This window comes from Protopterus annectens, chromosome 7.part0 (genome assembly GCF_019279795.1).
Source record: "Protopterus annectens isolate FY-2018-M chromosome 7.part0, PAN1.0, whole genome shotgun sequence".
Taxonomy (NCBI): domain Eukaryota; kingdom Metazoa; phylum Chordata; order Ceratodontiformes; family Protopteridae; genus Protopterus; species Protopterus annectens.
This window is the reverse complement of record NC_056739.1, coordinates 362441967-362465299: the sequence shown is the minus strand read 5'-3', so window position 1 is coordinate 362465299 and position 23333 is coordinate 362441967. Positions and strand designations below refer to the sequence as shown.

The window sequence follows — 23333 nt, the reverse complement described above, 5'->3', positions numbered from 1 at the left end:
CCATATCATCCATTTAAGCTCTAATTTTTTGTGCCATGTATAAAGTTCATCCAACTGGTTTGAGTAAGCCCCTGTACTCCACAAGGTCATTATATGTTGGGTTATACATGAATTCATTTCACTGACCTCCATTCTGGTAGCTTCACACATCTGCTTTAAGCCTTTAATGTCTAATTGTACCTCCTGGAGCATGGTGGTAAGGGAGTTTAGTGATACTTGAAATACAGTGTAGTCAAGGGTATTTCTTCTTCTCCACTTGACATCTTGGTCTTGCCCTTGGCTACAGTGTCCCCAGATAGTGTGATTCCTGGCTTTATTGTATGTTTTAAGATCTTATTTTACTTTGTACTTACTGATATATCCACTTCCTTTTCTAAATAGTTTATGAGGTATTTCTGGCAGGATTATTTCAATATTACATACATGGGAGAGTGGGACTAATGAGTGTTGCATGTAACTACATACGCATCCCTGAGTGCGCCCCTCTCACATTGAGTTTTTAAAGCAGAAAGAGGTGTGAAGGACCAATACAACTGATAAAAGTGGAAGGAAGGGAAGATTACTGACAAACCTTCAAACTGCACTGTTCAAAAACTATCACTTAGAAAAGTAAGCAAAAATGAAAAATGTAGCAGTGGATATGAAAAAGTTGGCATAATGGTTAAGGTCTTCACCTCCCATACACAAGGTACAAGGTTCGATTCTGACCTCCGACCAATGCCTGTCTGGAGTTTGCATGTTCTCTGTGTGTCTCTGTGGGGTTTTTCCCAAATTTGTAAAACATGCTTAGTGTTTCCATCTCAAACTCACCAATGAATGGAGTTGTGGGCAGCAGCAGCACAGACTCTACGTGGTGCCCTATAGGGGGAAGAGTTGTACAGACCAACCACTTTGAGCATCTACTGTGGTGTGCAGTATCCTCAATATAGGAGAACATGGATCACAGACTGTGCACCGTGGCAGTGTTAGCCACTCAACGGTGTAAAAATATGACTCTAGGTGATTCAGTCATGTTGACTAAGGTCACCAAAATGGGCATGGGTAGTTACCAGTGATAAGTGGGTTGAAGACCCGGCCTACTCTGACCTACACCAGGGACCCTTTCTAATGATGAGAGGGGTATATGTGCCCCTATTGGCCAGTATGTGCCCACCATAAAGCCCAGCAGCCCTGGGTCAATAAGCTACTGGCTGGCCAGTGTCTAGTTGCCCAGCTTTGGTTAGCTGGGATAACTCTGTTGAGTGAAATCTGGATGGAAAACCAACCAACCTAGCAGAAAATTGTTATGCTTAATGTAGGTTCACTGACAGGACGTAGCTTGGAAGTGGATGATATGATGATATAGAAGAGGCTCGACATCCTATGTATCCAAGAGATGAGATGGAAGGGCAGTGCAGCAAACCCACCTGGCTTGAGATCCAGATTCTACTACTCAGGAGGGGGACAGGCTAGAAATGGTATAGGAATTGTGGTGAGAGAGAACTTCAGAAGGCAGTGAGGGATATCATAAGAATCAATGACAGACTCATGGCAATCAGACTCCAGTGTAATAATACAGCAGTATTCATAATAGCCTATGCCCCACAGCAAGGTTATGATAGTGAGGAAAAGCGTGCATTCAGACAGCAGTTGCAAGACATGAATTGGTGTTGATAATAGGTGACTTGGATGCACATATCGGTCAAGACAGAACAGGATATGAGGACTGCTTGGGTCCACATGGGTTGGGCAACAGGAATAAAGAAGGAGAAGCCATTCTAGACTTCTGTCTGGCAAATTACTTGATATTAGCCAACACATGATTCAGAAAGAGAGACAGTCACAAGATCATACACAAGATTAGCCAACGTGCAACTCAGGTAGACTTCCTCCTAGTAAGGAAAAGGCACTGGGCTAGAAGCCATGATTGCAAAGTCATCTCCAGTGAAACAGTCAGCTCACAGCATAAACCAGTAGTTGCCATAATCAGCTGCAAGCAGTGGTCAGAGAAGGATCTAAGGTCAACAGATACCAGGCTGAAGACCTGGAAGATCACTGGAGTGAAAGTACAACAGTTCAAAGAATTACTCAGGGCTCTAGCACCCGACGAAGAGAAGGAAATAGGTGGAGTTGAGCAAGAATGGCAGCGCCTAAAAACAGCATGTGTTAGGACTACAGAAAAGATATGCGGCCCAGCCAGGTATGGAAATAAGGTACATATGGAAAGCTAGTGGTGGAATGCAGAAGTCCAAGAAGTCATCAAAAAGAAGGAATGCAGGAAGAAGTGAGAGATAGAAAAGACTGAGCTTGGAAGGACTACTGGGTGGCTAACAAAGAATCTAAGAAAGAAGTTGCAATAGCAAAGAATAGGGCATCAGAGGCACTGTGCCAACTTCTGGAAAGTGACTCAGTAAGTGGCACAAAGAAACTATATCAGGTTGCAAAGCAAAGAAGGAAAGATAAAGAAGATATTCAGACACCCTTCATAAGGGATGTCAGCAACAACCTGCTCACCAGTCCAGAGGGCATCAAAGGTAGATGGAAGGAGTATTTCTAGCAGCTTCTGAATGAAGAAAATCCCACAGAAGCTGTACTGCCCCAGAAACAGTTTACGATGAGAAAAGAAGCGGAGCCCACCCTAGAAGAAGTAAGAACAGCACTAAGGAAAATAAAGTCAGGGAAAGCAGCAGGCTTGGATGAGGTCACAGCAGATATGATAAAGATCCTGGGTGAGATAGAGAGAAATGGATCCTAAGGGTACTAATAGCAGTGTGAAGAGAAAGGCGTATCCAAGATGACTGGAGAATAAGCATATCCGTGCCAGTGTACAAGAACAAAGGGGTTATCCACAATTGTGGTCAAGTACAGAGGTATCAAACTCCTATCACATTGCATGAAAGTTCTGGAGAGGGTGACTGATAAATGGATACGCAGAGTAGTAGAATGTAAGATAGGAGATGAGCAGTTCAGATTCAGATCAGGATGCAGTACAAATGACCCAATGTTTGCAGTGAGACAGATATTTGAGAAGAAGCTAGAGATAAGGAGAGAATCCAACAGGGAATTCCTAGACTTGGAGAAAGCATATGACAAGGTCCCAAGAAAGCTGATCTGGACAGTAGTGCGGTGGTTTGAAGTCCCAGAAACATTGGTAAAATTAGTGCAGGCTATGTCCAATGGCAGGGCTCAGCTCTGAGCCCACTGCTGTTTATACTGGTGGTGGACTACATTAGCAAGCAGATCAGAGGGCACAGAACAACAAAGTTGCTGTATGCAAATGATGTGGAAATGCAGGCATACTCTGAGCTAGAATATCAGCAAAGGATAGGAGAATGGAATGCAAAACTGAAGGCATATGGGATGAAACTAAGCACAGATAAGACAGTGGCAATGGTAGCAAAGTGGAGAAATCAGAAGTTTGAGATAGAAGGGAAGATAGTAGAACAGGTAAACAACTTCAAGTATCTGGGAGAGGCAGGTGAGGAGAAGGGAAGTCTGAATGAAGAGGTCAAAGCTAGAATCAGAGGGGATGCAGCCAACTAGCATACAGTGTCAGGTGTAGTCTATGACAGAATAAAGCCAAAGAAGCTGAAAAGTAGGGTGTACAAGACAGTGGTGCAACCAGTACTACTGTATGGTACAGAAACCTGGGCAGTAAATGCAGAACAGTTGAAGAAGCTAGAGGTGATGGAAATGAAGTACCAGAGAAAGGTGGTAGGATGCACACTGTGGGGCAGACGAAGAAATGAGGACATAAGGGCAGAAGCCAAAGCAGCTCCAATTACAGAAAAGATCAAAGAGAACAGATTATGGTGGTTTGGACATGTGCAAAAAAGGAGAAGACAATCTGGTGAGGAAGATTTGTGACAGGCAGGAAGAAGGTAAGAGGAACGAGGACATCCAGCATAGAGGTGGATGGATTGTGTGAAGATCTGTGACAGTCAGGCATGAGTGTTGAAGAAGGCACGAGTGTGGCACTGAATTGAGAGAGATGGTGACAGTTAACGATACCCCTACCCCATGTAGGAAAATGGGAAAAAGGGGGCTGTTGATGATGATGATGATGATGATGATGATGAAGAGATATGAAAATGTCACTGTGACTGTTATCTTTGAATTCCCATTCTAAATCTATTTCACATTCATCTGTAATTATCATCTTGTGGGAGCAATGTTTGAATCTTTATAAAGCAATGATAATAAATTAAAGAATGAGAATTCCTGGATTGTGAGGCTGAATGACTGAACCTATACATTTATTAAAAGAATTATGACCAATTCTGGCAGTTAGCACAGAGGGCTCAATGATCTATTTTGGTTAAAAAGATATCTAAGCTACTTTTTTCATATAAGCAGATACCCATGTTAAATTTGTAAATAATGTAATGCTTCCTCTTTTTTATTACAAATTACAGAAATATATATTACAGAATTGTATTTGATATCTTTATGTCAGCTGCAATCTCTATTTATCTAGAAATACAACAAAATAAGATATATAAGAAAGAAATTTCACATGGGGAATAATGAACCTCTCCCAAACAAGAAAAGACTTCAAAGAGCTTAATGAATGACCTATCCACAATCTGTTGAAGGACAGTTCACCAAAGTGGATTCCATGAACTTTCCATTCAATCACTGAAAAATCTGTACTTAAAGAAATATAGCCTACCCATACAGAAATGTGCTGTGCAGTGGAGACGTATGCTGAACTGTGGTGTGTTACACATTATGGATAATAGCAGATCATTTACATCTCTTTTGACTTCCATAATTTGTGACAGTCATCACACATTAGAGATAAGAAAAAATACTACACTTAATCTTAGCCAAAAGGCTAAGAAGTGATAACAGTGGCTGTGGTGGTGCAGTGATTAGTCTTGTCACCTCACAGCAAGAAGATCTCCAGTTTGATTCTTGGCTGGGGTGCCTTCTGTGCGGAGTCTGCATGTCCTCCCTGCAGTCATGTGGTTTTCCTCAGGGTACTCCGGTTTCCTCCCACATTCCAAAGATATGCAGTAGGTGGATTGGACACTCTAAACTGGTCCTGTGATTGTGTGTTCAAGTGAACATATAAATGAACTATCGCAGAGGGGCTAGACACCCAGCGATATAAACCTTGGCTCGAGATGATTGTCAGTGCTGAAGTGATATCCTGACCCCATGTGCAAAATGGGAAGGGGGTTGAGGAAAGATGGATCAAACATTGGAGAGTCCTGCCAGATTATGTTTGGCTACTGGGTTGCAATAAGAAAGCACTATGGTCTGCTATGTATCTGTAATCTTATAATCTTATAAGTGTAAAATAAACTTTAAAAGAATATCAAAATACACCCACGAGGAAGGCAAATCCATAAACAGAAAACATTAAATATATAAATTCACTATACTGTGGCACGAGACTGCAACAATATTAAATAAATTATATACCTTGTAAAACATACAATTTTATTTAGCTCAAATTGCTAGCACTTGCTTTCAAACAGAATGCAAGTCCTATTCAGGCATCCATAATATATAATACTATATTTTTTAGGCATTCTTGCAGTTTTGTGCTGCTGTACTGTTAATTGCTAACTGTAAAAGAATACTCTCAACACAAAATATGATATGATAGTTTCTTTACATGTATGTAATATTCATACACTTAGTGCACACAGACATTTATATATATATATATATATATATATATATATATATATATATATATATACATATATATATATAGGCTCTGTTATTTAATTATCATTTGTAAATGCTGAAGCACTAATTATCACACCATGAGGACTGACCCCAACACTGAAAAACATGGAAAACAAGATTTTTTTTGCAGGACAGCATGGTCCTGTATCCCCTGCTAATTATAGATACTAACTCCATGATCGCACTAAAGTCAAAAAGGGTAAAGTCCCAGATCACTGCTATTCCATGATCTCACACACACATTTCCCAATTTTTCAATGGTCAATGGTTTATAAATCAATCTTTACAGTGTGACAATAAGGAGTTCAGCATTTTCAAATGTTGATTAAACAAAAGGAATCATTTTATAATATATACATATATAAATTAGTATGCCTTCACTAGTATGTATACCACATATAATTTAACCCCCCCACACACACACTTGCACATGCACACAAGTATCTCTAGCTTTCTTTCTGTGTATGTGTGTGCGTGTGTGTGTGTGTGTGTGTGTGTGTGTGTGTGTGTGTGTGTGTTCGCCCATGTATAAGTGTGTGTGTGTGTGTGTGTGTGTGTGTGTGTGTGTGTGTGTGTGTGTGTGTGTGTGTGTGTGTATAGTGAGAGATACACACACACACACACATATATATATATATATATATATATATATATATATATATATAGATATATATATATATATAGATGTCATGCATCTGTTTATATGTTCAGTTATTTGAACTGTGACATGACTGGCCAAAGTGATCAAATATAAAAAGATTGCAAAGATTGCAAATTGTCGGTCTTCTCATGAGTGAAATGATGGTTCAGGGGTGACTGGGTACTCATCCTTTAAAACTCCATCAAGATAATAGAAGTGAACAAGGTGTTTACTAAACACAGTGAGAGGACTAGTGGACCAGTTTTTGTGTCAATCCTCCCTTCTTTAGTACAAATTCTCACCCACAATTATGGCTACACATATAAACTGCTCATGTAAAGTGACACCAAATTTAACAATACTAATGTATCTGATGTATATCTATTGAGAGACCATAGCAAATTATTACCAGTGTTAATTTAAACCAGGGCAAACATATCTCCTAATAAAACAATCCAATATTTTTCTTTATTTGCTAAAAAAAAAAAACATTCTACCAGCCCAATTTACTGATAGCAGATCTTACTAATTTATAAGTTCCCAAAAATCTAGAAATTGTATCTGAATGTTTCATTTATGTTTATAATGGTCATTACAAATTTTGCAACATCTCACTTAAATGTTCAGTAATACAGATTTTAAAACATCTGGAAGTTTTTACTGACATAAAATGCTCAATAGGTACAAATAACTAAATAAATAATCCAATCAGAATCAAATGTAATTAAACTGATTAATTTTAATATATTACTGGTATAAGCAGATTCAATTGATTTAAATATGTATGAAAAATGAACAATGACCACAAGGATTATGACCACATAAAACTTTTCCAACAATTATTTTTGCTGTAACCTCATAACTTGTGCATTAAGTCTATGATTATTCAATAACTTTTTTGTATTGCATGACCCATTGTCTAAAGCAATTTTCAGATATTAGTAAAACCTTAATAAGATCATTGCCCACCAGTAAAATGTCCCAATACTTACATATCAATTGGTGAAAATTATGAGTATTGCTACAAAAAGTAGTAACCAAAGAAATATTAGAATATGGGTTCATAGATGGAGTATTACAATCTGATAAGTCCTTTCACTTGAAATCCTGGATTCTGTATCTAACTGTATAGATAATGCTGCTGTTATATTCCCCAGGCAAAAATCAATGAGTCACCTCAACATTTTGTTTTTCAAAATCTTCATGATCAATGCACATACACTTGATCCTAATGAACTGTGACTTGGATATATTGTAAATTATATGTGTCTTAACAGAAGCATCTAATAATGACTTTTTATGGAAATGTTTCCTACAGATGTTAGTGTGTATATTCCTATCAGTCAATTTAGTCATCCTCACGTCTTGAAAAAGAATGCTGACTTGATTGTATTCAGCACTAAAAACAAGACCTCATTTATTCCCATTTAAGTCTTCCAAAAATGTCTTTAATTCTATGATGTCTGATGCCCACTCTAGCCAACCATCATCCAAATATCTATGCCAAATATTCGTGGTGCAGACAAAGATGCTGTGGCTATTGTCATAAATCAAACAATCCTCAATATGCCCCATAAAAAGGTTTGCATTTATAGGGGAAATGACGTGCCCCATAACAAAACAATTGCTTTTAACTGCAAAAAATAATGATCTTGACAATAAAATCATTTTTTGTCAAAACATGTTCAGTTAAGCATAACAGAAGTGTACTGAAACCAGGCAGATACAGATATGTCTTAATCAACCAGTATTCAACTGCTTGTAATCCAGCCCATCGTGTCTTTCCACCTGACAATCATCCAATCTTTGGAGAAGTAGTATGGCATGTTGTGTCCATGATCTAACAAGTACAAGCAAATGTTTCAGATGTTTAGTAAAAAAAATAAATAAATAAAAAAATAGGAAAATGTTCATTTAAAGAACCTTTACCAGACACAATAAGTCTCCCTGGCAGATTGGTAAACTTTCCATGTATTTTTGGTAATAAATAAAAATGTTGTGTGATTTAGAATCTTTAACCATGAGGTACGTAACAGTTTTTTGGTAATACTTCCCTCATCATCCACCAACCACAAATGGTTGAAGCTAAATTCATTAACTTGATCATAAGTAGTCACTGAGCATAAACCTTAATGCATGTAAACGTAAATCAGAAAAAAAAAACATTGTTTTTACAGGGGATGCCCCCTGCACCCCCCCCCGCAAATTACATATACCAAAAATCAATGGGAAAGCACAAAATCCCACACCCCACCATACAGAGATTGCACATGCAAGCAGCCAGCATCCTGCAATGAGCGGGCAGTTAAATAAAAACCCTAAGAAAACATTCTATTTAACAAATGTTTCAAAAAGAGAAAATATATCAAAAATAAACATTTTTGAAGGTATTGCATGCACCCCTAGCACCCCAGCACACTCCCTCATTTAAATATACTAACTTCATAGTTGCACAACCATGGAAAAAAGAGAAAACACCAATACTTTATATTTTTAACTTTCATCATAGTTATGTGACCATAAAGTTAGCATATTTAAGTAAGAGGGTGTGCGGGCAAAGCTCCCCACATGGGGCTGCAGGGGACCTTGCTGCCTCCCTGAAAAAACATTTCTTTTTGGTATATTTTCTCATTATGAAATATGATTTTTTAAAGAATTGTTTGAAAAAATGAGTTTTACATTAATTTGTTTGATATGTGTATTTAGATAAAATATGCATTAGATAAATTTACATATATTCATAGAGAGAGAGATACAGATATATGGATCCTAATCTTGTAGGCAGACTGGTCCATGGATGTTTTTCATTCATGATCTGGTCCATCAGCTCTGCTGATTGATTCCCATTTAGTGAACTGCTCCATTAATTTAAGTTTAGCCTTTTAGTGTGCAGTTGTCAAACAGTTATCTATAGAAACTTTCTCCTTCTCCCCAATGCTGTATGCTCTAAGAGTTAATAAATAATTCCTGATGGTGTTTGGGGAGGAGTTGGGCTTGCCACTCTGCAAAAACACTTTTTTTTGGTATTTTTGGTTAAACATTCCATTTGTGTTGTGAAAAGAATGTATATCTTATATTTATGGACCTAATACTTTTGACCTAAAATGTATTTTGTCTAATCACAGAATATCTAAAAATGTAATCCTAAACAGGTTTAACTTAAACAGTGCTATAACTTGCTCATCTAGTACCTGAGGCCGGTCTCAGATCTGGCACTCTGCCTTGTTAGCGCTTTATTTGAAGAGCAAGAAAAAAAAGGTCAGCTTCCTTAGGCTTGTCCCTGACCACACCACCCCTGTTCTCTATTTGCATTGGAACAGCAAAAAAAAAAAAAAAAAGATTGGAAGACGGAACTGCAGATCGCAGTTGCACCCCCTCACACCTTGCGCACTTGGTGGCTATAAACTTTGCTCTGCCTTAACTATGCTTCAGAATCTAAAACACATTTAATGTAATCACATTTGAGAGAAAAGTGTAGAAATCTATAAAATAATACTGCTGGTATGTTATATGGTGTTAGGATAATAGTAATTACAAGGCAAATTATTCTACTGCACTACTTCTCCTTAGATTATGCGCACCACATGGTGTATCCCCCTCCCTAAATGTTAGTTGTTGTACACCAGTAGTGACTCACTGTGTGTGGCATTTTCTCCTTTCTCCATGGATGTGTGACCATGGAGTTAATACATTTAAGTAAGGGCAAATAGGGGTATGGAGGAGCTTGCCCCTCCAGCAAAAAAAAAAAAAAACTTTTGGAGGCACATACGCTGAATCTGAGATTCTTGATGAAATTTTTCGATATTTTGTGATTAGATAAAGGGTTTTAGACACACACACACACACACACACACACACACACACACACACACACACACACACACACACACACACGCACGCATGCACGCACACACACACACACACACACACACATATATATATATATATATATATATACATATACATATACATACATAGATATATATATATATATATATATATATATATATATATATATATATATATATATATATATATATATATATAGTGACTGTCTGTCTATCTATATATACGGACACACGACATGTACATGACCAAACATTATCTAGCAGACTGCTATAAAGTTAACTCTGAAAGAATAAGACCACGTGTAACTTTGGAATTAAAACCATGAATGCTACAATATTACTAATAATGTTTAATCATTCAAATGAAAGTAAAATTATATATTTTAAAATATTTACTTCCTACACCCTTTGACAAGTACTTGCGATCCTCACAGCCACTCAAACTGAATATGCTAACTAAAGTTACACTACCTTCGAGACTGCGACCATATGTGTTTTGAGAAAACTCAGTATTCCCATTTTGTAAAGCAGTGTTAACATATTTAGAAATCAGATTGTGTGGTACAGAGAGAGGGTTTGCATCCCCTGAAAAAATGACATTTAATGTTTATATTAGTAAATATGCAATATGAATATATCTATTCATTAACTAAGAATGTTGTAGGGTTTCTATCCCGAGTGGAACATTCTCTTATGGCTATATAAAATAGCTGTCACAGAATGTAATCCATGTCATGTTGTTAGCTTAATACCTTCATAAGGCTTTTTTTATATTCATCTATTAAACTGGTAAGCAGCGTGGACATACGGGTTCCTTTTCAGGGGCACTTCTGTGCACTGTCTGGTTACGTGAGTTGCTCAGTAGGCATATAGAGGTGGAATGACTCAAAATCTGTACCCCTTGCTACAGGAAAGAGCTTATTAACAGGCAGGTAATGGCAGAGCAAGGCTATAATGCCTTTTCCACATTTAGACCAGCTACTGCACAGGTTGGGTCTATAGATGGAGGAGTCTCAATTTACATCAAACATGAGCACACCTCAAGGCTGGTCAAACAATATGACACACTTGAACTTCCCCACATCCAGTCTACCTTAAGTATAGTCAGATATCATTTCCTTGAATGATATAGGTCTCATTTAATTATTCAGGAAGCCCATACCATGTACTTGAATGAAATGGAGACACTCCTATTCAAGAACACAATACTTGTGGTTGAATTTAACCATTAACCATTCCCAGCATTAACTAGGAATCATACATGACCTCAAATGTTCAGGCTCAGAGATCGATGGACTTTATTAACACAAACACTCTGTAACAGCTAGTGAGCATGCCCATCAGAGGTGCAAGTATCATTGACCACGTCCTCACAAACATGGGAGGAACAAGTCATTCCCCCTAGTGTGATGTCATAATTGGTCAGGTTGGATTACAAAGCTGTCTTCTTTTAAATAAATATTAAGTCTGGGACCTCAGCTAAGCTAGGAACATTTAAAAAAATAATCATGGCCAACTACCTCCAACTAAGTGGCAGTCCAGCAAAATTCCAAACCCCACCACATCCTGAGAACACAACTGCTTGCGTGGTGTTATTCACAGAAACCCTGTACAATCCTGTAAATGGCTGCAGAGAGACAGCTGTACCTACACAACAAACATAGGACAATTTCTGAAAACAAGTGATTCTGGTGGAATCCCACTTAAAATAGATTGTAAAAAAAAAATGGTAGGACATTGCAAAGCAAGGTAAAATCTCACTTATTGATCTGAACAAGCAGCTCATGGGGATAATCAAGCCCACCAAAGCTAAATCTGAGATGCAAATAACCTTATAAGCTAAGGACAACCATACGGCTTTCTTGAGTTATGTCTGAAACCATAAAGGCAACACCCAACAAAGTGCCAAACTAATGGTGAGAAGAACTACCTGCACAGATTAGAACCAGAGAATATAACAAATCTTCTGGCTGATAAATTTAGGTCCCGTTTTACCCACTATCACCCCAGTCACCTCACCAGCATTTCTCCACTATCAATAAGAAGCAGATCCTCACTTAGGTCTTTAAGGACAAGGACAAGAACATTCCTTCAGTGGGCCCTGATAATATCCCTGAATGCTCTAGAATAGCATTTAACATGACCTGTCAGGCCTGCTAGAATATTTGTTTAACTGTAGCCTTCAGACAGGCTTCATGGTAAATGCAATGGTCATCATTTGACTCAAAGGGGTCCTTCCACGGACCTGGGGAAAGTAGAGTTGATTAAACAGTTGCTATAACATTAGATGTTTTTCTTTTCGCTGTTATAGTATTCTTTACTTACGGGATCTCCTGCCAAGGACAGCCCAACATCTGACCAGTACACCAAAGCCTTTGTAATTTATAGATGTCGTTACATGTATGGTCTCTGTGCAAGGCATAATGCATAAAGGTGACATATGAACATACATAACTCAGAAATGAAAAGCCACAGGTGGAACAGAATGACTCTAGGGACCAGGAGGAACATGTGCAATCAGAAGGAGAAAAGGAAAAGAATCTCAGGCTAGGAAGGCAAAAAGAGTAGGGCAAATCAGAAGGAGAGGGGGCGGGAGGGAGGGAAGGAGGGAGCGAAGACTGCAACAATGAAAAGAAGTATATTTACTGATCTGGTAAGATTTTAAACAACTGTACTATGTCCTTCCATATCACTGTTGAAGTATTCTTTACATAAGGGAGAGTACAAAAGCTCAAGAAGAAACTTAGTAAGAGGAAGACACTGAAGACTCCTCTACAAACCCATGCATGATAGCTCTGGCAAAGCCAGCTCTTGCTCTGGAAACAATATCCAACTTGTAATGTTTAATGAATGTATAGACAGAAGCCTAAGTAGCTGCCTCAATTATGGAATTAGTATCCAAACCTTTGAAAAAGCACCAGAGGAAGTAATGGCTGTAGTAGAATGAGCCTTTACAAAGGTAGATATTTTATGAAAGGAATAACAAAAAGAAATGGCTTTCAAGATCCAGGAGGAAAAGGTTTGCTTAGAAACAGCCAAACCTAGAGATCTAGCATGAAAAGAAACGAAAAAAGGTGCTCAGATTTATGAATGGCTTTAGTCATATCCAAATAATATCTGAGCTGTCTATGCCAATCCAAAGTGTGAAGAACTTTCTTACTAGCAGATTGTGGAGAAGAAAAAAGGAAGGAAAATTAATAGACTGATTAAGAGACAACTCATTAACTACCTTGGGCATAAAAGAAGGATTAATATAAAGAGATCCCAATGAAAAACTAAACATGGAGGACCAGCCGTAAGACCCTGGAGTTCAGAGAATCCCTTAGCTGAAGTAACAGACAAAAGAAGAACAGTCGCCCAAGTTCAATGCTGCAAGGATGGTAAAGGCACAGTAGGAGCCTGACTCAATTTACAGTGAGGTAACTTCTAGTGATTATCACTGTCTCAATGAAGAAGGGGGAACAAATGTGGTCTGGGCCAAAATGGGAGTAACCAGCAAGATTCTGGAGGAGTCTTGATTTATCTTGAACAGGACCCTCAGAACCAGAGGAAGGGGAGGAGCTGCAGTCTTACCTAATACCCCTAGCCAATATTCCTTGGACAACTTAACTCCTGTATTTCTTTCTTTTAGCCCATACTACCCTGTTCTTTCCAAGCTTATCCTCTAAATCATTACTCCATCATACTCGCACTATGTCTGCACTTACTTTATCTGTTCTCATCCTACCTTCATTTACTCTCCTCCTCCTTTTAACTTTTCATCCCTATAAACTATCCCATATCATAACAACTCATACTTATTCCTATAAAATTTGTCATGCTAATCATTTGTCTATAATCATATCCTCTTACATCCTTCCTCCTAACACTCCACTCCCTAAAATAAAAACCTCACCCACTTACCATTCAACTTCAAACATCAAGCCCAAATTCAGCTACTACCTAATACCATTACAAAAGCACAACCATCTACTACCTACCCTTCTCCTATCTGGTGATATACACCCTAACCCTGGACCTGTCTCCACCCTCACCCCATCTACCTCTCCCTCACCTAATAAACAAATTTCCTTCTACTCTATCAACACTCGCGGCATACTAAATAAAGTCTATGAACTTCATACCTGGATAACCCCTCACAACCCTGATATTATCACCTTTGACTGATACCTGGCTAAAACCTCATATCCCAGATAGAGACATCCTTCCCCCAGGATACAATATACTAAGGCTAGATCGCCCTAAAAAAAAAAGGAGGTGGCATAGCAATACTTTATGCCAACCATCTCACCCTGACATTGCTACCCAAACCCACCCCATCCTTTTTACCTGCTGAACTGATCACTGCAAATCTCAAAATTAATGGACACTCTTCCATCACCATAGCTGCAATTTATATACCTCCTGGAGACAACATCCCCATACTAGAAAATATACTTTCCTTCTTCACACACAATTTTCACAACAAAATCATTCTCCTAGGGGACGTGAATATCAACTGGTTAACTATCACTAATGACCAAAATTAAAATGAATTTATATGGCTTCTCTCAGCTTATCACCCACCCAACCCATTCAAATAACTCTCACACTACTCATAGCCTTATAGACTGGATACTGGTATCCCAACCTTCAAAATACCGCAACCCCCAAACCTTGCCAAACTGTATAAGTGATCACTCACCAGTAAAGGTTACTAGGTTTTCTCCCCAACTCTCTAAGCCACCCAGATACATCACCTGCCGCAAACTCTCTAACTTTAACTTTGACACTCTTAACACCCTTCTCTCTAAAGTTAATTGGGACATTATAAAATACCTCCCCCTAGATGAAGCTGTCCTTCACTTCAACTCTACCTTTCCAGGCATTTTAGACTCTCTTGCTCCTATTTGTACCATACGCATCAAATCTACAGTTTCACCCTGGCTGTCCAAAACTACTCTCAACCTTATGAAAAATAGAGACAAGCTTTAGAAAATTTGGTCCCAAACTAAACTTTCTAATGATCTGAAAAAATACAGAGAAGCTAGGAATATAACAAAGAAATACATAAACAAAGATAAAAATGACTTTTACTACAGCCCTCCTACTGCACTAAAATCAAACTCAAAAAATTCTGGCACTCCATTAACCAGATACTGCACCCAGGCAATCCTTCTTCCCCAAATCCATCCCCAGACAAAACACCCAAAGAAATTGCTTCCTTATTTAACTCCTATTTTATTGACTCCATATCGAATCTATTAAAGCCAAACTCACCGTCAACTCAAAACCCTCCTGTCACAAGTCCTCCTTCCACCACATCCCTCACAAACACCTCCTCCCTCAAACCAGTGACAACTTCCTTTATCAAGATTCTACTATCCAACTTAAAATCGCATCAACAAATAAAATTCCTCCTACCTTTCTCCAATTAGCATCTGAGTCTATTGCCCTACCAGTATCTATTCTAATTAATCACTCAATCACACAAGGAAAAGTTCCAACTATATGGAAGCAGTTTCACACCCTTCCAATTCACAAAGACGGCAACTCCTCAAATATCTCAAACTTCCGTCCCATTGCTATCTTGTCCCCTCTTTCCAAAGTTCTTGAAAAGTGTGTTCACAAACAAGTCATGCAACATCTTACCAAACATAACCTTCTAACTCCTACTCAACACGGCTTCAGACCTAGACATAGCACAACCACAGTGCTCTTATCCTTTCTCCACACAGTCTCTCTTGCCAGGGATGACCACAAGCTAGTTTCATGCCTATTTCTGGATATGCCCAAGGCATTTGATACTGTCTCTCATCCTCTCCTTTAAACAAGTTACAAAAACTTAACTTCTCCCCTGAAGCTGTTAAATGGTTCTCTAGCTACCTCTCCAATCAAACCCAATCTGTAAAATGCCAGTCTGCACTCTCACCACCTCTACCAGTCAAAATGGGTGTTCCTCAAGGCTCTATTTTAGGGCCTTTACTCTTTAATATTTTCACTAACAAACTCTATTCTTCCTCCCCCCAATCTTCATTAGTTCAATACGCTGATGACTCGACCATTACTACTATAGCCAGCTCCCTCTCTAAATTCCATTCTGCTACCCAAACTGCCTTTAATTCAATCGAAACATAGCTAACTGACAATCAGCTCATACTCAATCCGAAAAAAAACTGCTACTGTTCCTCCCTAAAAATCTGGCCTATATCAAATCTACTTTCACTATTCTATCTCAAGTAGAACCTAGCACCAAACTCTTACGAATTGCCATAGATGATCAATTGAAATTTGATATACATATCAGTAATTGTATCAATAAAACCCATCAAAAACGCGGACTCCTCTACAGATCTAAAAAATTCCTTTCCACTGAAGCCAAGATTACACTCTCTCAATCGTACCTCCTACCCAGTCTTATGTATGGCTCCCAGATCCTTACTAATCTTGACTCTACCCTTATCACCAAACTTGAAACCATCTACAACAAAATTGCTCGCTTTGCAGTACATAAAAACTATAAATCCCATCACTGCATCTCTCTAAAACTAATGAACTGGTTAGAACTACCTAACCAACGTTTACTCTCACAGCTCTCCATTATTCACTCTATCCTTTACTTGCCTTCATATTGTCCAACACTCACGCCACTTATCTCCTACTACTCTCCCTCCAGACAACTAAGAAGCTCTAACCAAAAGTTACTCCAAATCTACAAACTCAAAACTAAAACTGGATGTAAAATTTATAGCTACCACCCATCCATGTCCTGGAATAAACTGCCTCAAGAGATAAGGTCCCTTACAACCCAAAATCATTCAAAGCAGCTTTAAAGGAACACCTCAAAAATCACTGGTACTGCCACTGCAGTCAGCCACCGTAAACAATATCCACCATATCCCTCTTTCTCTCCCTCCTCTAACCTTCATACTATTTACATTACATACCTCTCTTTTCTTTAGTTCCACATGTTTTCTATCCTCAACCTCCAGTCTCATCTCAAATCTTATTCTACCTATATAACATCCATATTTAGGTCTAGCCCCTTGCTCTAACCCCTTTCTCCCACTGCCTCCTATTTCCAACCTCTCTCCCTCTCTCCTATTCTTGATTCTTAAACCCCTCTGTATTACCTCCACTCATCTCCACAGTTTATTTCTTTACTATGCTCTGTAAAGCCTTACTGCTAAACTACTGTTTAATCTTGACTGTATTGTAAATATTGTAAATACTTTTCTACTTACTCTGTTGTTAGATTATGATGTGTAAACTGTACACTAAACTTTTACTTTTTGGAAAAAGGGCTTTCTGCCCAGCCAGACTAACCCGGTCAACAAATGTAAAATAAAATAAAAAAATAAATAAAATTCTAGGAACCAATCAGGTAATAACATCAATTAAAGATTCAAAGATTCAAAAATTCAGAGTAAACTTTATTGTCATTTAGGACCACACACTGTAACTTAAATGAAATTCCGTGCATCAGTTCCTTCCTGAGATTACATACAGAAAGTAAAACAAGACAGACAAGTAAAAGTACGATACAACTAACATATACAATCCTACTCCAAGTACCTGTACAAAAGAGCAGAAAAAGGAATTTCAATCCTGAAATACAGAATAAGTATACACTCTCCTAAGTTGTAATAACTGCCCCATTTAAATAAAGACACATTACATATTGCACCTTGCCTAAGTTGTCGAATATTGCAATTGATAGGGATAATATGTATAAATATTGCACTTACTTGGAATTTGTGAGCTATAAGTTATACAACAGACTATAGATGTTTGTGAAAAAAAAAAAGAACTGACAATGTCCAGTTCTCTGGGATTTATGCCCAAGTTCAGAAGTCTGATCACTGTCAGGTAGAAACTGCTGTTAAATCTGATAGTCCTGCAGCAGATGCTATGATATCTTCTATCCAATGACAGATTCTTAAACAGTCCATATGCTGGATGCATGATGTATTGTATTATTTTGGTGGCCCTTCTGATGCTTCTTGCAGAGTAAAGTTGTAATGATGAAAGACTGGTACCTGTTACTTTAATTGCAACCCTCACCACTCTCTGTAGTGTCTTCTTTTCTTTAGTTGTACAACTACCAAACCACACTGTGAAGTTGCTGGTGAGGATACTCTCAACAGCACCTCTAGAGAAGGTGGAGAGGATATGTTTACCATTTGTGAAAGTTGGACCGTCTTGTAAACTTTAAGTTTGTATACACCTTGACCAGGATATTATCACCCCTAGAGGGAACGTCCACATACTGATGGTAGTGTGGGAGTACTTCCTTCAGATCTACCTTATTAAAGTCCCCAACCATCACATGTACAAAGTCAGGATTTTTGCTGTGCAGCTCACCAATATGATTGCATAGGTTATTTACAGCCCTGGTGGTATTAGCATTGGGTGGGTATACACCACTGTTACACTGATCCCATTCAGATCCCTGGGCAAGTAAAATGATCTGCATCTGATGGACAGAAATCTAAATTCTCAAAGCATTGTGATAGTAAGGTTCTACAGTTACTGCACCATCTTTTATTGACATAGATACAGACTCCTCCTCCTCTTCTGGCCTTTCAACATAGTAACTGGTTACTGTCTGCACAAAACAACATGAGACTCTCTTAAGTCTATAGCACTGTCATTTAGCTTGTCATGCAGCCATGTCTCAGTAAACAAAAACAAACAAGTATTTTGCACCTTGTTCTTATTGCAGAGTTCCATTCTAAAGTAGTCCATCTTGCTATCCAGTGATCTCACTTTATCCAGCAGTACTGCTGGTAGTACAGGGCTGCAAGGGGTTGCTTTTAGCTTAACAGCAATACCTGCTCTGCATCCTCTTTTGCTTGTTCTTTGACATATTTTTCTCTTTTTCCTTGTCCAGCATGTTCCAGAACCTTCTTCTACCAGATTCAGGCATATTAGAGTGTGCAAAGTTAAAATACCCAGCTGCTATGACTCTGTGAGAATAGTAGGCCCCAAATACTCTGCAAAATTCAAGGCATCAATCCAGCAACAAGTAAATGTCGAATGTTTAATTTCTAGTAACTTCTGCTTGCTGTAACTTACCGTATCTTCAATTGGAAATGCAGAAACTGATTTTGTTTGAGGTTTTTTGTGCAAAAGAAGACAAAATAAGCATATGTCTAGAATGAGCTGACACAGCCAGTGCCTCACAGTGCGCTGCCATTTTTTTAAATTAAGTAATTTATAGGTTCATAGGTTCATAAGTGTATACTAGGCTAATGGCCCTGGAGCCTTTACAAGCCTATCCCATAGCAGTGCCCTGGGATCGTGCCCCCCAATGTTAGTTCCCAATGCTTCTATCAAATATAGCCACTGGAATGATTCCCGGGGTGAACTTTCTATTTCTCATCCACTCATCCAGATTTCTCTTGAAGAGGGCCAGTGAGGTGTTCTGCTTGACAGGTAGGGGAAGTCTATTCTAGAGCATGGGCAGTCTCTAGGTTATGAATCTGTCCCTCCAGCATGTTCTGTTGATTGTAGTAATGAGGTTGAGGTCTCTGGAGAGTGTGGTGTGGAGGGATTGGAATTTCTTTAGATGTAGCATTTCTAACAGAGCTGGGTCAGACATGGCTTTGTAAGTCAAGAAGAATTCGCCTTTTAGTAGACGATATGAGATAGAGAACAGCTGTTTTTTTTTTTGAATGCCTGTGTAGGATGTGTGTTTAGGACCTAGGATCCTCTTCATGAGGTACCTTTGTGGCCTTTCCAGCTATTGCATGTGTCTAGTGAGGTACATGCCAAATGGGGCATTATACTCGCTAATTGGCCTAATGAGGAAAGAATAGAGAGAGATGATGACCTCTTTCTTCCTGGATGCAAAACCCTTGGTAATGAGATGTGCCACACAGAAGGACTTTCTGACCACAGTGGCAATGTGGTAGTCGAAGGAGAGGTTGCTGTCAACCTTTGTCCCCAGATCTCTTATAATGCCTTCAGTGCTCAGTGGGCTCCCATTGATGTGGTAATTAGTGGGAACTGAGTTTTTCCCAAAGAGGATGACAATGCAATTTTGGGCATTAAGCTTAAGGCCATGGTTTTGACCCCAGTTATTGGTCTCAGTGAGGCCTTTCTGTAGGATGTCTACATCACCTGGAGAGTTAATAATGGCTCCCAGCTTACAGCCATCTGCAAACTTGGTCAGCCAGAGTCCCTACGTGTTGGCTTGGACATCTGAGAAGTAGATGCCAAACAGGAGAGAACCCAGGACCGATCTCTGTGGGACTCCACTCGTGACTGGTCGGCAGCCTGACTTGAAGTCCACTACTTTTACATTGTGGGTTCTATCTGTGAACAGCAAACAAAGTGCTCCGCAAGGATGGCGTGCAGGGTCAAACCAACAACGTAAAACCACCAACGACCAGCAAAAACGATAGTGAACACAATAAAATAAAGATTACTTTATTGTTGCTCCAAAACCATATTCCAGACCAGTTTCGGCTATTCAGCCTTTGTCAATGGATACAAAAAGATTTTTTGGTGTAAAATAAAACAGCCTATATTTATAGCGATCTCTAATTACCTTGAAACAGTGGTATAGCCCAACCTAGTGGATGGAGTATCCAAATACATGTCTCACCTAAAGAGCAAAGCATTCACCCAGTAACATATGGTACCAAAAAATGTTAAATAATATAAAATATCATATTTTCAAGGATTATAAAGCAGAGTTTTGTAAAAATCCTTTGTGCATACGGGTCCCATGGTGAAAAGCCAGGGGCATACTCTATGTATTTATAAATAAGCATACATCAGTCTTCATATATAATGTGAATCTGACTACACCTTGTATATATTGTATATAATAACAATATATCATTTCCTATATAAATTAAAATGAATTTTACTGATCATATATCATATTAATGAATAAAGTTTCAAAAACAAGCCATCATTATCGGCTATTAGTTATGGTTATAATGATTTTCAATAGTTTCCTTATACATGATGCCTATATTGTAATAATTATAATACCTTGCCATATATTTCAAAACAACATGACAGATATAAAAATGCAAAACTGTGTATGTATATCCTACTTATGTGGATATGTAAAGAATTCGTAACATACCTTTAGTCAAATGCTAATACATAAGTGTGGTTAACCTGACCACCATTATAATATTCACACTGATTTTTGATCTATATGTATATATGATTTCGCCATGATCATAGAACCCCCAGACACTATATAAAACTCACAGATGGTCATTCAGACCTGGTGGAAATAAACATCCAAGGTTGGTAATCCAATATTGTTCCTTGTGGTTAAGAATGGTGTGTCAACCTTGTTGGTTGTTCCTGTCCCCCTGAATTTTGTCAATGATCATGAACATGAAATGAGTATTGGAATGTTGTATCGTATGTCTGTATAAAGCATTTGTTTCTTTTTTGTTCTTAAGGTCACTTCGGTGTTCTGTCATCCTTGTTCTAAGGGATCTTGATGTTTGACCAACGTAGAAGGCTTTACATTGGCAGGTGGCTAAGTAGATGATCCATGTGCTACTGCAATTTCCAAACACCCTCGTTTGAAATACACAATTAGTGTTGGCACTGGTAAATTCTTTGAGTGTACTAACTTGTAGGCAAGAGCAACAATGACCACATGGAAACGTACCAATTAGTTTGTCTCCAATAATAGTGGTCTGGTGATATACTGCTCCTCCCCCTTCTCTGTTTGTAATGTGAAAAAAGCCCTCCCAGGTTCTTGCCTCGTCTGAATGACATCTGACACTGAGGGCCTAATAGTGTTCTTAAACTATCATTAGCCAAAAGAATGTTCCAGTTTGAGTTCAATGTATCCCTGACTATTTGTTGATTCCTGCCATATGTAGTCACAAATCTCAAAATAGAATCTTGATTGGCATGCCCTGATTTTTTGTATTGTAACAAAGTCTTTCTGTCTATGGTATTGCTCCATGAACTAGCTTGATGTATATCCATGTCTCTATATCCCCTATCTTGAAATCTATGGTATAGATCTTGTCTGGCATGTTCAAATTCCTCCTGAGATGAACAAATGCGTCTGATGCGCATAAACTGAGATTTAGGGATTTTGCGGATGGTGTGGTTCGGATGCATACTGGATGCATGTAACAATGTGTTGTATTGTGGGTATTTTCTAAATGTTTTAGTGCTTAAGGTGTCATCTTTGTTACGGTAAACAGTAACATCCAAAAAATCAATAGTACCAATGTTACATGTAACCGTAAACTGAATACCCCAAATATTACCATTCAGGTAATCAATAAATTCCTGTAAATATGTTTCATCCGCCTTCCACACCATCCAGCAATCATCCAAGTACCGTCACCAGATATCGATTTCAACCATGTATATGTTGTGTGATGTATCATATATCATACATTCTTCAAATAGGCCATGAACAAATCCGCATAAATGGGTGTGAAGGAAGCTCCCATTGCTGTTCCTTGTAACTGCCAAAAGCATTGTCCATGAAAATAAAAAACATTTTTCTTTAATACATGTTCTGCCATACAGACAAGTAAGGTATTGAAACCCGGAGGATACAGGTTTGTTCTCTCAAGTCAATATTGCAGGGATTGTAATCCCGCCCAGTGTGGGATGCTCGTATATAAAGATTTAACATCCAACGTACACAATAGCCAGCCTGATTCTAGCTGTGCGTCCTCAAGAAGTGCGTTGGGTCCTGTAATCGGGCCCTAACCAATGTCAGTAGGGGTTTGAGATACTGTGTTAAAAATGCTGATAATGGTTCAGTCAAGGACCCAATCCCTGACACAATGGGTCCACCTGGAGGTTTTGAAATAGACTTATGAATTTTTGGAAGAAGATACAGGATTTGTTTCTGTGGGTCCTTTACAGTGAGATGTTTAACTGTATTTTTTGTTATAATACCCTCATCCTCTGCTAGTTTTAGAAAAGAGTCTATTTCTTTTTTGAAGACCCCGGTCGGGTCGATGTACATTTGCATATAACACCTAGTATCTGCTAACTGTCTTTTCCCTTCATTGAGATATTCCCCAATGTTCATTACCACCACAGCACCTCCCTTGTCTGCAGGCAGAATGGCAATATTGCAGTTATGCCTTAATTCCTCCAAGGCCACCTTTTCCATGGGTGACATGTTCTGGCCCAGAATGTATGATTCTTTATGATGAAAATGTAAA

General features: G+C 38.5%; 1 protein-coding gene and 1 non-coding gene across 2 annotated transcripts in view; one reads left to right on the top strand and one right to left on the bottom strand.

The window, feature by feature from the left end:
* Positions 1-23333, top strand: part of LOC122806468 (lumican-like) — a 154386-nt gene that overhangs the window by 45306 nt on the left and 85747 nt on the right. The gene's annotated exons all lie outside the window — the stretch shown is intronic.
* LOC122807318 lies at positions 4638-4828 on the bottom strand. The gene has a single exon (XR_006365635.1). It is a non-coding gene; the product is annotated as a U2 spliceosomal RNA (small nuclear RNA).